General features: G+C 45.1%; 1 long non-coding RNA gene across 2 annotated transcripts in view; it reads left to right on the top strand.

Annotated features, from left to right (window-relative positions):
• LOC144719017 (uncharacterized) overlaps positions 1-15,720 on the top strand; it is a 72,306-nt gene that overhangs the window by 18,943 nt on the left and 37,643 nt on the right. For both annotated transcript variants that reach the window (XR_013585524.1, XR_013585523.1), the window contains exon 3: positions 9,092-9,204. This is a non-coding gene — a long non-coding RNA (uncharacterized LOC144719017). The remainder of the gene's footprint in view (positions 1-9,091; positions 9,205-15,720) is intronic.

Here is a 15,720-nt window from a genome sequence, read left to right as displayed (position 1 = left end):
CACGTAGGTAAAAAATGAAATTAATAAAAATAAAACAATAAAAATCACGACGTTTCGGAGGCAACACAAGCTTCCGTCTTCAGGTGAAACCGTCACAGCAAAATATCTGTACCTTATATAGTGGTTAAGGGGGGAGGAGCCAGGAAGGGCAGCGGGGGAGGAGGAGTTGTGAATATGGTCAAGTACTGCTTTTGTTATGCTGCTGGGTGGGTAAATTAATTAAATACGATTAAGCCGCTCTTTGTTATGCTGTTTGTGCGCAAGTCACTGTGGGATGAATGGGCTCGTGGTCAGGGACGTGTTGCGCAAGTAACTGTGGATGCACATAATAGAAAAGGAGCGGAAATGCCCATGTTTATACCAGTGTTGGCTGACAATAAAGAGTACTGTTAAACGTTAGGGATGTTAACACTCGGTGAAGTAAAATAGTGCCTATCAGATAAGATGGTCCAAAAATGTGTAATTACATCTTTTTTGCATGGTTGATAACATCTTTCCAATGATTACTAAGTTTGTACCCATTATCACGGTTGAAATTATGTCTGTGTTTGTATATCTGAATGGCTTCGTGTACAAACCTTTGATGGTAGCCAGAAGGTTTGCAGAGCACTTTAGTCTCGGAGAAAACAATCTCATGAGAGCCCGCCGAGTTGTAGCAATGATCGGCAACGGCGGACGACTCAATTTTGCCGTGTTTCAAATCTGACTTGTGCTCGCGGACACGATCAGAGACATGACGTTTCGTTTCCCCAATGTTAACAGTCACCACAGCTGCAACTCAGTTTATAGACTCCAGGGTATTGCAAGTCAGGGATGACATCCTTCACAGATGGAATTAGATCGGTAAAGTCACGTAGGTATAAAATAAAATAAATTAAATCACGACGTTTCGATTGCAACACAAACAATCATCAGCATCAGGTGTGAAAACCACAGCAATATTTTTTTTTCTGAAGTGGGAGAGATGCCGGGGTTAAGAGGTTATAATGGTAAGAGAGTGGGGAGGGAGGGAGGGGGAAGGGGAGGGGGGTAGGGGGAGGGGAGCGTTGCGTGTAGGGGTCGGCACGGTTTGGCTCAAACCACCAAACCGCGGTTTGAACCGAACCAAATCGGTTTGGTTTGGCTCTGTTTGAACTGGTTCGGTTTGGTTTGGGGCTACGAAAACCGACTCGGTTTGGCTCGGACAGGGTGGAACCGGCTCAAACTAGTTTGGTTGGTTGTAAAGGCGACACGAAAGGACATGCTGTATTTGCCTATCCCGGCGTCGTCCGTGCCCTCCGAGAGAGCAAACTCGGCCGCCAAGCGCTCCTTTCTCGACCGACCAAACCTGCACAAGTGCACGTTCAAGGCCGAGATGTGTGTGCGCTCGTGGGCGCGGATGTTGCCTAGTGTTGGGGTTTCACTGCCATTGAACTACCACACTGCGTTCAAGGACATTGGGCGTGCCAAGCTTGAGGAGATGGCTGTGGACGACATCGTCGTCCAGTACTTGCTAGTGAATCTCAATATGAAGAAAGCCTGCGTAGAAATTAGCGATTAATACACTTGATATTTGTATTGAATGCGAATATTGTTTGCCGCGCATCTTTTCGGTTCAAGCCAACTCAAGAGGTTTGGTTTAGCTTAGTTTGGTTTGGTTTTGGTTTGGTTTGGTTCAGTCGTCGCTGGTTTGGTTTGGTTTGCTCAATTTGAAACCAGTTTGAGTCGGTTCAAACCGTGCCGACCCCTAGTTGCGTGGATGCTAGGAGAGGGACGTGAAGCTGGACGGGAGGGAAGTGGGCGGGGTTGGAAGTGGGAGGCTGAGGGAGCTGGGGATGCATGGGAGGGAGGGTGCAAAAAGCCAATGCCACTGCAGCAAAGCCAATGAAAGCAACAAAGCAAAAGCAGCAGCAGCACTGCCAAACGCTGGGGATGCAATTAACTCGGCAAAATAGACTAGTGACCAGTAAATATGATGGAACAACCATAAACAGTTATGGTTTTACCTGGTTAATAACATCCTTCCAATTATTGCTCAATTTGTATCCATCTTCTCGGTTGAAGTTATGTCTATGTTAATATATCTGGATGGCTTCATGAACAAACCTTTAATAGTAGCCCGAAGGTTTGCAGAGTACCTTGGTCTCGGAAAAAACAATGTCATGCGAGCCCACAGCGTTATAACAATGGTCAGCCACGGCTGAGGTATTAGTTCTGCCGTGTTTCAGATCTGCCTTGTGCTCGCGAACACGGTCCGAGACATGTCGCTTCGTCTCCCCAATGTAACAATCGCCACAGGTGCAACTTAGTTTGTAGACCCCAGGATATTGCATGTCAGGAATGGCATCCTTCACAGATGGGATTAGATCACGGATTTTGTGTACTGTACTGAATCGGACCTGGATCTTGTGTTTGTTTAAGATTTTGGAAATATTTTTGGTAACACCTGCTATGTATGGTAACGTGATGGTTTTGATCGGCGTCTCAGGGGGTTGTTTCTCTATGGTTGGATAAATAGATTTGCGAATAATGCGGTCCGAATATCCATTTATCTTAAGGGCCTGGTGGACGTGTTCCAGTGCTGCTGCTGCTTTTGCTTTGTTGCTTTCATTGGCTTTGCTGCAGTGGCATTGGCTTTTAGCACCCTCCCCCCGCGCATCCCCCAGCTCCCTCAGCCTCCAAATTCCAACCCCGCCCACTTCCCCCCCCCCCCCGTCCAGCTTCATGTCCCTCTCCTAGCATCCACGCAAACGCTCCCCTCCCCCTACCCCCTCCCCTTCCCCCTCCCCTCTCTTACCTAGAAACCTCTTAACCCTAGCATCTCTCCCACTTCAGCAAAACAAATTCTTGCTGTAGTTTTCACACATGATGATGATTGCTTGTGTTGCAATCGAAACGTCGTGATTTAATTTATTTTATCGCCACCTCCGCAGCCTCGTCGTCGTGGAGGTAGTTCCCTCTGATCTTACATTTACATGCAAATTGCATCACTAGTCCTGCCCACCTCGCTTATGAACCTTACGCTGCACCCATCTTAAACATTTATAACATCCTGCCTCAGCAGCTCTCCCGCAATTTTTTCACCTGATGACGATTGCTTGTGTTGCGATCGAAACGTCGTGATATTTTATTATTTTTCTATCTACATGGCTTTACCGAAAAACCCAAAGAATATCTACTGACTCTACAGTACTATCTACCGACTCTGCAGTAGTATCTCCCGACTTTACCGTAGTATCTACCGACTCTACAGTAGTATTTACCGACTCTACAGTAGTATGTACCGATTCTATAGTCGTAACTACTGACTGTATAGTAGTATCTAGTGACTCTGCAATAGTTTCAACTGAGTGCAGTCCTATCTACCGACTCTATAATAGTGAATATCGACTCTATACCAGTATCTACTAACTCTAGAGTAGTATCTACCGACTTGATAGCAGTATCTACTATCACTACAGTAGTATATACTGACTGTAGTAGTACCTACTCTCACTACAGTAGCATATACTGTATGTAGTAGTATCGAATATCACTACAGTAGTATATACTTACTGTAATAGTATCTACTATCACTACAGTGGTGTATACTTACTATAGTAATATTATTACTATCTCTATAGTAGTATATACCTACTCTATAGTGGTATCTACCGACTCTATAGTCGTATATACCGACTCTATAATAGTATATGTCGACTCAATAGTATTAACTACTCACTTAACAGAGTTCTGTGTTGAGGCCTAGTCTCATGCAGAGCCTCCGGCCTTGCCTAGATTGCTCAGCCGGCCGAGGTGGCACCTTGGCAGGCAGGGGCTGGACTGCTATACCCCTCCCACCGCCCGCTCTACAGTAGCAGTATATACTAACTCTACAATAGTATCTACCTACTTTATAGTCGTATATACCGAGTCTCTAATAGTATATATCGACTCTATAGTACTAACTACTAACTTAACAGAATGCCTTGGTGAGGCCTAGTTCCGTGCAGAGCGCCTGGCCTCGCCTAGATTGCCCAGCCGGCTGAGGTGTTGCTTTGGCCGGCTGAGGCTGGGCTGCTATCCCCCCTGCCCCCACCACCATCCCCCTGCCCGCTCTACAGTAGTAATATCTACTGACTATAGTAGTAGCATCTACTGACTCTATAGTAGTAAGTGCACACATTGTGGTGGGGGGGGGATAAGAAAACATCACAATGTAAAGAATTTCCCTCAGCGTTTTTTTTTGCATTTTGAACGCGAATGAGAATCCACTCCCGTCCCCACCGATCGCGTGTGTGCGTTGCTAGGGGAACCACGAGTCAGCGTTCTCGCGCATCCAGAGATGCATGCTTTTGTGCCGCCCTCTGCTTATAAAAGGATACATTCTTACGTAAACCCCACAGTTTGTCAGTTAAAAATGTTACAAGTTACCCGTGCAGGCAGATAGACACTCAGACAGACAGACAAAAATGAATTTTATAGGTAAGACTAGCGGGAAATACCCGGCATTGCCCGGGGGGAACATATATTTCAAAACTTGTCTTCTCTTGAAAACATAACAAATACATACACAAATACGAAGCTATTGTGAAAACCAGTTTGTCCATTTGTCCGTCAACAAAATTACGAGAGGCTTGCAGAAGTCCAAAAAGTTATAGAAAGTGGGGGGTAAATAGTTGATCTAAAAGGTTTCCGTAAATTGTTGAACCCCCCTAAAAAAATATTTGTATCCCCCCGTAAGCATATATACCTACATATCCTACATACAATTGAGTGAGCAGTATCTAGTGACTCTATAGTGGTATCTCGCTCTGCAGTACTATCTACTGACTCTATAGTAGTATCTGCTGACTCTGTAGTTGTATCCACTGACTCTATAGTATTATCTACTGACTTTATAGTAGTATCTACTGAACACAGTATTAATTACTAACTCTATAGTAGTATCTGCTAACTCTATAGTATTATCTGCTGACTCTATAGCAGTATCTGTTGACTGTTTAGTAGTATCCACTAACTATAGTAGTAACTAACACGATAGTAGTATCTGCTGACTCAAATTCACAGTTTCTGCAGACTCTATCGTAGTATCTGTAGACACTTTATGTAGTATCTGCAGATTCTATAGCAGTATCTGCTCATTATAGCTGTATCTACTGACTCTGCAGCAGTATATACTGACTATAGTGGTATCTATTGAGTGGAGTATGTTGTATATGCCGGATTATGAAATTTTGATAAAAATTAATAAAAATTGGAAAAATGCATAATTCGAATACATTATGTTAATGTATGTAATTATATGCATAAGTTATGATAATCACTGATATAATCGTATTAATTTATGTGAATGCTTGCGATTATGTTAACGTATGCAGTTATGATAACTAGGCTTAGTTTCGTTATCCAGAGTTGTATCAATCGGGATAAACGATTATCTTTGATTAAACATTTATTGATTATCTTAGTGTGTTTATGTTATGTTAGGTCTCCAAATTCATATCTCAACGCAGGTTACAGTTCTTATGAATAAGACAGTTTTGCATGGACTGGGAAAGAAGCACTCGAACACTTGGTGTTAAGCAATTTTAATTCTAAACAAACATATGCCACTCTAATATGCAAAGGCAAAAGTATACGTCAATAGATTCATCGGCAAGATTGTGCAATTAACGAAAATAAATGACTAAAACACTTCTTATTCATGTAACTCGACGGCAGCAACTGCTTTGCACGATCAGTTGATATTGAACGCACCACCTTGAAATGGCAACCCTTTTTGAAACACAAAGATAACTTTTTGAAAGTCGTATTCGTGTGCGTGTTGTGTGTGCGTTGTCCCCTTGTAAAATTATTATTTTAAGCAGAGGCAGGGCGTTGTGTCGGAGCTTGTGGGGTGGGGGAGGGGATACAACCAGCTCTTCAGAGGTTACTTCTCGCTTGGGCGTGGCCACAGCGAGGCCGTCCTGCTTTCTCTCTCCACTGCTAGATTGAGCGGCGTCGGCACGACGCTCGCCGTCGTGGCGCGCGATGATTCCTTCGTCGGATAGCGCCGTTCCTCCGCTGCTGGATGACGAGTTGGCACGACGCTCAGTGACGCCCGGGTGTGCTGCTCGTGCACTCTCTCTCTCCACCGCTTGATGAGTGGCGTCGGCACGATGCTCACCGTCGTGGTGCGCAATGATTCCGTCGTAGGATAGCGCCGTTCCTCCGCTGCTGGATGACGAGTTGGCACGACGCTCAGTGACGCCCGGGTGTGCTGCTCGTGCACTCTCTCTCTCCACCGCTTGACGAGTGGCGTCGGCACGATGCTCACCGTCGTGGTGCGCGATGATTCCGTCGTCGCTGCTGGACGTCTTGTCTGTTCTCACTGGGTGTTGGTCGGTGTGTGTGTGTGTATCAAACACACGCATTCGATGGCGCTCTCTCTCTCTCTTGGTGGCAGCTCCAGTCTTCTCCACTGCTGGATGATTGTTGAGTCGGCACGATGCTCGCCTTCGGCGGTGCCCAATAGCGCTCGCAGCTCATCCGCAGCTCGTCAGTGCTGACACTCTTTCTCCCTTGGCGTGCAGCTACCAGCTTCACGCGGGTACTCGCTGATGCCTCTCCCGCCCTCACTTCAGGGGTTTCATTGGTTCAGGTTCTCTCACAAGAATGATAGCTGGAATTTCGCAAGCTTCACTCGCACTTAACCACACCTCGCCACTTCGTTCTGTGAGAAGCGACACCGGCCATCGGTATCAGACTTCTGCGACTCCAATGACCCCTCCTTGTTCCATCTCTCCTCGAGGCACGATGTGCCCCAGCTCCCCTTGCGAGCCCCGTCGCAACGCCGCGTCGCAAGCCGAGTTGCAAGACTGAGCGCGACTCGAACCAGACTGCTCACAGACTTCTGTGCGTGTGTTTAAAACTCAAAAACGTGAACCCCTCCCCTCTGCGCATCTCTTGCGAGAGAAACAACAACAGAAAAACAGACACCCTCGGAATGTCAGGTCATAAACCCTTTTCGCAACCCTCTAACTCCCTAAGTATTTATGGCGCCATCTGTTTGTGCCGGACCGTTAAAGACAAAGGTGGCTGGGGGAGGTCCTGACGTTTGCAGTTTTTAATGGCATTCCACGTTTTTTTTTGGTGTGGCATGCGAGGGGTTGTTTTCATTATTTAATTAAACAAAAAGAAAAAAATATATATATAAAAATTGGCCTAATTCTTCTTAATATTAATTTTTTTAAAAAAGGGGCATAGATACAACAAGTATTATATACTGACTCTATAGTAGTAGCTACCAAATATAGTAGTAACTACTGATTGTACGACAGTAGTATCTACTGAATCTATTGTCATATCTATTTGCTATATAGTAGTATCTGCTGACTATAGCAGTAACTACTAAGTAATCTTCTCATTAACACAGCCGCTGCTGCCGGAGTCTTCTCACATTGACATGCTAATCTCTCACAATACAATGGCCACCCTCACAGCTCCGGTGGCACGCGGTTTTCTTATACTGACATTGTAATCTTACATCAACAGATTGATATGCTAATCTCTACGCTTTGGTTCTTTCGGTAAAGTCACATAGGTAGAAAAAATAATAAATCACGACGTTTCGATCGCAACACAAGAAATCCCAATACAATGGCCGCCTCTTCAGCACCATAGTCGTGGGGTATATCAGCTCTCCGATCTTAAATTAACATGCAAATTCCATCTCTAGCCCAGCCCACTTACCCTTGGGTGGCACCTATCTCAAACACATATAACCTCTTGCTGCAGCAGCTCTCTCGCTATATTTTTCCTGCCTCAGCAGTTCTCCAGCTGTACTTTTGCACCTGATGACGATTGCATGTGTTGCGATCGAAACGTCGTGATATTTTTTGTTATTCTTTCAAAATATTTTTCTATCTACGTGACTTTACCGAAAGACCCAAAGAGTTTAACTACTAACTTTATAGTAGTATCTTCTGACTCTGCAGTAGTATCTCCCGTCTTTACCGTAGTATCTAGGACTCTACAGTAGTATCTACTGACTCTAAAATAGTATATATTGACTCTATAGCAGTATCTACTAACTCTATAGTAGTATCTACCGACTTGAAAGCAGTATCTATTATCACTACAGTAGTATATACTGACTGTAGTAGTACCTACTATCACTACATTAGTATATTTCAGTTTCAAATTCATTTGTAGTGACTGTACTTGTCACTGTGTGGTGCCGGGACTTGTGAAGTCACGGCAGGTAATGTTGTCATTGCGGGAAGCCCGGGCTGCCGGCTGCAGTACCAACACTGCGAGCAGTGTGCGGTGCCGGCTCCCAGTGAGGGAGTGAGAACGAGCGTCAGCCAGCCAGGGTTACTCTGGAGCATGATACTCTGGTATACCTGTTGTCACGTGACCAGACGATACTGGAGGGGGGCCACTGGTGGACGGGGGCCAAGGGGCAGTCACGTGGTCCCGGAGAGCTCTCGGGAACATTCGAGAAGGGGCCCGAGGAGGCTGGAAGGTGGGCGGGGCGAAGGGCGGAGCCAACCCCAGCCTGGGAGCATATAACGAGAGCTCCGTGAGGAGCTCAGGGTTCTTCAAGTGTTGGTGTTCGAAGATCCACGTCGGGGAGAAGAAGCCTCTAGCCACGCGGTCTGGGACCCAGCTTGTGGTCCGGACTGGAATAGCGAACCATGTCTATTTCTGCCGTAGCGGGGTTAGATGGGCATTCGAGACCCGAGTGTAGGTTGTGTTATGTTCGTGCTATTATGTGAATAAATAGTGTTGCTCCCAAGATAACGTCTGCGACTCAGTTAGACTCACTGCAAATGTATGCAACTATATAATGAATACGTGATCCTATGGTCGAATTCAGGAAACCACTCTCTGCCCCGTGATTGGTCTGGTTATCTGTCAATAAACAGGCTTTACCAGCACTGGCAACTTAGACTCCAGGTGGAATGGGAATGAGAATATCGTGGAGTGTTTGTGTCACAACTTTGGTAAAAATGTTCATGCTTCTCAGGCATGACCTTCAACATAATTAGCAACCTGATTATTCCACTTCTCTGTCACCAGGTTAAATGTACAACAACAAGGGAAATATGCTCTGATCGTAATTGTGACATTGTTCTTGTGTTGGCAGATTGTGGTCCCAACCTTGTCAGTGATTGGGGTGAGCAGCTGGAGTTGAAAGGTCAGAGTCACTTCCATCAAAGCAGCACTTAGTCACGGCTCGTCATGGCGGAGCAACCGCAGGTACAATACATTGCAGGAGTGCACAATTCACAAAGTTAACTGTACATTAAAAGACATTCTCACACGTATAAACGAAAGAGTTGAGCAGGTAATTAGTCGTCACATTTTTAATACATTTTATATGTTTTGGCGGATTCCTGGTGTATATAAAAACATAAAGTGGGTGTCCCACCAAGCCTTTTCGGTCCAGTCCACTGATGCAGCTCGTTGCAGACTTAACAGATCACAGAGACACTGGTCTGGAAAGTGATAGCGTCACGATATATCATACATCCGGTACCAAGAGCCAATGGTCTAACTCCACAGTGCCAAATTACATTGGTACATTTGTATTATAAAAAAAACTAGCTGGCCTGTGGCCACATCTACAGCACTAAATATATGCTGCCTGCTGCACAAATTTGATTGTTTGCTTGAATTGCCTAAAATCAATACGGAAGTTCAACCTTAGTGGGTTCCTCTTTAGGCCTACCTCCTTCCTCCTTATGCTTCACCCCCTTACTCTTCATCCCCAAATCCTTCCTGATTAGGCCCCATCCCTTCCTGATAAGGCCCCGCCCATTTCTGATTCGGGCTCTCTCCTCTTTCGGCTTCTTGCGTTCATTTTTAGGACCCGCCCCTTATTATTTATACCCTTTTCCTGACTGTTTAGGCTCAGACCCTTCCTCCAGACCACAGGGTTAGTCTTGGGGTGCGGTTTTTGCAAATGTGAGGAGTGTAGGTAGTGTTGGGTGAGGACAGTAAATAGTGTTGGGTGGAGACAATAGGGACTGGCAGGGACAATAAGGTAGTAATGGGAGGGGACAGTAGGTAGGCGTGGGCCACTTTTCTACTAAAAATGTATTCGCTTAATCTTGAAAAATAAGTATTCCGCGTTGCTGCTCCACGTTTTTGAAATACCCTTGCCGCTTTTCTACACCTTGGTTCCCTCCATTTATTCCCCCACTATCTTCCAATTAGGTTAAAACACAGAGCTTACTTGTGTAGTGACATAAGAAGGGAGGGCCTGCTGGGGGCTCTGGGTTCCCAGGTGGGTCCAGACGCTTAAGCCTCTGGGCGCCAGGCGCTGGGTTCCCAGGGGGTCCAGACGCTTAAGCCTCTGGGCGCCAGGCGTTGGGTTCCCAGGCGCTTAAGCCTTTTTGGCGCCGCCAACGGGGTGGGGCCATGTGCGCCACCAGACATCCCACAGAGCACACACAGCCCCCCCCCGTTGGCGGCGCCAAAAAGGCTTAAGCGCCTGGGAACCCAACGCCTGGCGCCCAGAGGCTTAAGCGTCTGGACCCCCTGGGAACCCAGCGCCTGGCACCCAGAGGCTTAAGCGTCTGGACCCACCTGGGAACCCAGAGCCCCCAGCAGCCCCTCCCTTCTTATGTCACTACACTTGCATCTGGATTGAACGTTTTTTCTGGTACCTCTTTGGACTGTCTTTTTTGATCCGCGTGTCTTTTGTTTACGACTTAAAAAGACATTGTTTGTTAGTTGTGCAATATTCCTTAAGTATCCTGTACTCATTCTCTGAAATTTGTATCTTTTTTTTCTTTGTTTTTGTTGTTGCCCTGCTCACAAACCACGGATCTTTCTTGAAAAATAGCCAGGAAGCTGGTTAAACGGGATCATCAGTAGAACAAATAAATTACCTTAATTTTAAAAGACCAAAATCCCTATTAGCACAATACAATTTGAAAAAATATATTCGTATAACACTAGGTCCTCTATCAGCAATTCAATCAACTGTTGCAATCGTGGCTGTGATGAGATTAGATAATTATTTGTAATCGTGTTGTCATTTGTATTATTTGACCCATTGTCAAATCAAAGAAACCCTTTAACTATCCCAAGAACAAGAATTGGAATTGGTGGGAAAGCACCAACGTTTTGGAACAAACTTGTTTCTTCCATTAACATCATTAATCTTCCTTCAAAACTCTTATGAAGCAGAATATTAGTGCTGGATACAGCCACATTTGCCAATGTGATTTGTAAATTTGATTCTTAACAATATATTGATAGTTCTATTTCAATTAACAATTTTTAGTGAGGGACTGTGTTGTCTTGGCGTGATCTGGGACTGTTTATTGCTGTTTTTTACTGCCTTTACCAAGCTTGGGAATTGATGCACAAACGCAATTTGAACTTATATAATTATATTTTTCTTTTCCTTATTTAATGGGCGATATGGTGGTGCGATGTTATTTTCCTCGCCTGATATGCATGCGGTCGGGGATTCGAGCCCGACCCGAACGCCTATATATTTGGAGTTTGCATGTTCTCCCCGTGGTCGCATGGATTTTTCTCCGTTTCCTCTGGGTTTTCCCTCAACACTTAGAAACATGCGTTAAAATTATTTTGCTCCTATAAGCTACTTCGTTGAGCTATCATTTTTGGCCAGGTCGCTTCTAAAAAAATAAGCAGTGGGCTTCACCTGGTAAGAAAAAAATGTGTTTACTTTTATTAGTATATATTTTAGTCATTTGTTTACCTTTCCTATATTTGCACTCCAATTGTGTTTTGCATTGTTTGTAGTTGTAGCGTTCTGACCTGCCCCACTGGATATCTATGAAAAAATATTTTATAGCTCATCGGATTCCTCCAGTTTAAATAAATATACGGATTTTGATATTTTTTTTGTCTCGTCGATAAAGCTCCGTTTATTTCGCCAGCCTGTTATTAACAGCATATTTTTCTTGTAAATAATTGCTTTTGATCCAACGCGACAGGTGAGTGGTGCATAGCGGAATAGGCGGCTCGGACAGACAACAAATGCGGACGTGTAGGACTGTAGCATTATGTGGTACGTGCGTCAGATCCCTTTTCTTCGGGGGGAAAGAGGGGGGGGGGGGGGGAGTCAGTCTCATTTCAAGTTCAATCAAGTAAACTCAGGGTCTCTGGAGTGGCATTCACGAGGGGACCCCAGATCTGGGTGAACTCCCCTTCCTTATTCCTCAGTTTCAGACTCAGGTGTTCTAAAGCTGCTCGGCCAAATTGGGAGTTATGCCCCATGATTCTTCCAGGAGCTCAGGATGGTTTTTCTAACCGAAATGTTAAATGCGTGGAGAAGGATGTGTTGGTGCCTGGTGATACCTTGGGGTGTAAGGCTCAGGCGAGAGGATCCAAAGCTAGGTAGTATCTAGGTGCCAGACATCATGTTATACAGATTGGTTATTTTATCATAGAATGTGGGACAGTCCCAGAAGGTGTGAATGTACGTTTGGATGGTGCCCAGGGGGCAGCTAGGGCAGTCTGGGGATATGCTCTGGAAGAATTTAGCCATCCGTTGGTTAGTGAGATATGTGCCATGAAGGAACTTAAATTTAATCATCCTGAGAGGGAGGGATCTTAGACCCTGCTGGGGGTTGTGCCAAATTAGTTTTCAAGACTTTGATGGGATCGGGCGGCCCAGCACTCCCTCCCAAAGCGCTCTTGTCTTTGGTCTCACCTCGGTAGGGCCTGGGAGTAGGAGTTGGAATTATAGTGGGCCCTCTCCTCCATCAGCCATACCCATATCGGAGAGGGGATCTTTCGGAGGTCAACATCCCTTGCCTTCTTTTTGGTTCTTTCGGTAAAGTCACGTAGAATGGAAATAATAAAATAATAAAAATAAAACATGATTAAATAATTCTCACGACGTTTCGGCCACAACGCAAGCAGCCGTCCTCAGGTGAATCGAAATCCCTTGCCTTGTTAGAGTCCCTGATCTGGAGAAATTAAAAAACACTAATAGGAATGCCATATTGCTTTATAATGTTTTGGAGAGTGTCTATCCCCCCTGAGTCAGACGAGAGATCACCCACCCTTCTAATTCCCGCTCTTTCAAAGCCGGCCAGCTGACCCCCTTGCCCCCAATTCTGAAGGATGGATTATACCACATAGGGGAGAGTCGCTGAAGGCCAAAGGTGATAGGGAAACGTCTCTCAGGATCCATAGGGTTGTGTTGACCGAGGATAGTAGTTTAAAATCCGAGGGCTTATATCTAGGGTGCGAGTGGCCTATTCGCTCAAAGCTCCAGGGGATAATGATGCCTCTTAAAACTTCTTCCAGGAACCCTGTCTGTCCTTGAGCCAATACTTGACCATAAGGAGGCCTCCCGATAAGTAGTACAGTGGTACCTCAGTATACATCGTTAATTCGTTCCAGAGGGTAGGACCTGTACAGAAAATGACGTATACCAAACGAATTTTTCCCATAAGAAATAAAGGGAAAGGAAATGATCCGTTCCAGAGTATAAGAAATGATATTTTATATGACATAGTAATGGGGTTGTACAAAATAATTTAGACACTAGTTATTACTAAAATGCATACATAAATTAAAGTAAATGCATACATAAATTGAAAAATAAAATTTAACATCACTGTACCTTGCTGAGAGGAGTTGATAGCCTACGAGGATGGTGGTGAGGAAGGGGAGGAGTCATGAACGGGGTAGACGCGGGTACGCAGTGACTCATCCCGACCCATACAAGTTCTAGCAAGTGCATCGTATCCCAAGCAAGACACCGTATCCCAAGACATTTCTCTCGTCAAAACACGACATATACCAAAGTCGATGTATTTCAAAGCGGTCGTATACCGAGGTATGACTGTACTTAGCAAAATCAGATAGCGCCAGCCCAACGCATTTATTTTCATGAGTTAAGGTATAGTTGTCGATCCTGGCCACCTTATGGCCCCAAACAAAGGAGGATATGAGGGGTGTCTCGGCCTCGCTGTGCGCTGCGTTGCACAGCTAGCCGAGTAGTTAACCTCGCGTCCAATAAACCCTCAGAGCCAGGATGAACGTCCGACTCCAAACGTCATTTATTGAATTTAACGAGGTAAAGCTGGTAAGAAAACAGCACAGATACGGCATCTGTTAATACCCTGAAACACCAACACAATGAATGAACACCACAGCATCATAACATTGTCTTAGATAACATGTTTCTAAACAATAGATCCTGGATGGACCAGGCCCCTACACTACCACTGAATAACTATACAAGAGCATAAGCTGCTGTGTTACATAAAGGCACATCGTGTATTCATCACACTGCACCCCAAATGTACAGTATTACACAACACTAAATTGTGGATGAGATATTTCGTCATCCTTGCTCTCAGGATCGCAATATAGTTACTTGGGTACAAGTTTGACTCGACTTATTAAATTACAAGTAACATTCACAATAAGGATAGTTGCAGGCTTCGTTGTTAACTAGGCCTCGTATTTATCATAACAATTTAACAGCATTTTAAAGGCATTTACATCATTATAACGGTCATTCTAACATTATAACAGCATTGCCAATATTATAAGAACAAACGAACTTACAGACAGTGCTTCTTAAAGTCCCACAATGGACAATTGCGGCTGGCTTCACTGGGACGCGATGTGTGCCGCCATCTTGAATTATGTGTGTAATGGCCGACGCCCGCGTGGTTGAGCGGGAATCTTAAATCGCAACTTTCTGTTCACGTGACCAAACTTAGCATCAAAAACAGGAAATTCCTGTGTACATACACCCCACATCTGCCGTGAGGCAAGACACCTGCCGTGAGGCAGAACAAGGGGAGCGGAGCTTACTAAAACAATTCTGAGATATCTTTGTCAGAATCATCCTGAGATGGCACAAGGCCTTCGCAAGAGTAATCATTTTTACCAAGTGTACCCGATTGGGGAGTCATAGCGGGATATCGTCCCCAATGGCTAGGGAGGCCTCAATATACCACCTGATGACAGTCGCTTGTGTTGGGATCGAAACGTCGTAGTTTTGTTTATTTTATTATTTTGAACCCATCTACGTGACTTTACCGAAAGACCCAAGGAATATGAATTCCTGCAGTCACAAAAGCTTTAAGTCAAGATTTAAATATACTTTATTTTAGACTTGCCCGTAGCATATGCCTAATATCTCCTGGCTACTTCGTATCCTGGCTGGCAGTGTTCAATTGCAAATTGGAGGGGGGATAGGGGGCATCCTTGTCTCGTGATTCTAGTGAGGGGGAACTTATCCGAGACGAACCAATTTGTAGTAACTGTTAGTTGGATGAGCATAAAGGAGTCTGCACATTTCTATCAACCAGGGTGGGGGAAGGCTAGCCTCCGTATGGTACCAAGAAGAAACCCCCACTCAACCCAATCGAATGCCTTCTCCCTGTCTAGTGCAATGGCGTACGCTGATGCCGACCTGGAGGCAATATCAAGAGTTGACCAGGGTTCTGATGTTTGCCGAGGCATCCCTGCCTTTGACGAACCCCGTCTGGGCAGGGCCAATGACCTCTGGAATGGCTTTCTCAAGGTGCCACACCAGAGTTTTAGGATACAGCTTATAGTCCGTATTCAAGAGAGAAATGGGCCTGTAGCTCTTGGTCTGGTCTACAGGGGATCCTGGTTTATGTATGACGGTGATTGGTCACCTCTTCTAAGGAGTCCGGGAGTTTCCCTTGTCAAAGAGACTCGTTTAAAGTGTCAAGAGGTGTGTTAGGATCAGGGGGCCCAGGCTTCTGTAGAACTCCAATGAGAAGTCGTCAGGGCCTT

The sequence above is a fragment of the Lampetra planeri genome, chromosome 5 (assembly GCF_965212315.1).
Source record: "Lampetra planeri chromosome 5, kcLamPlan1.2.h2, whole genome shotgun sequence".
Classification (NCBI taxonomy): Eukaryota; Metazoa; Chordata; class Hyperoartia; order Petromyzontiformes; family Petromyzontidae; genus Lampetra; species Lampetra planeri.
Note: the sequence above shows the minus strand (reverse complement) of the source record. Positions and strands in the feature narration are given on the sequence as shown.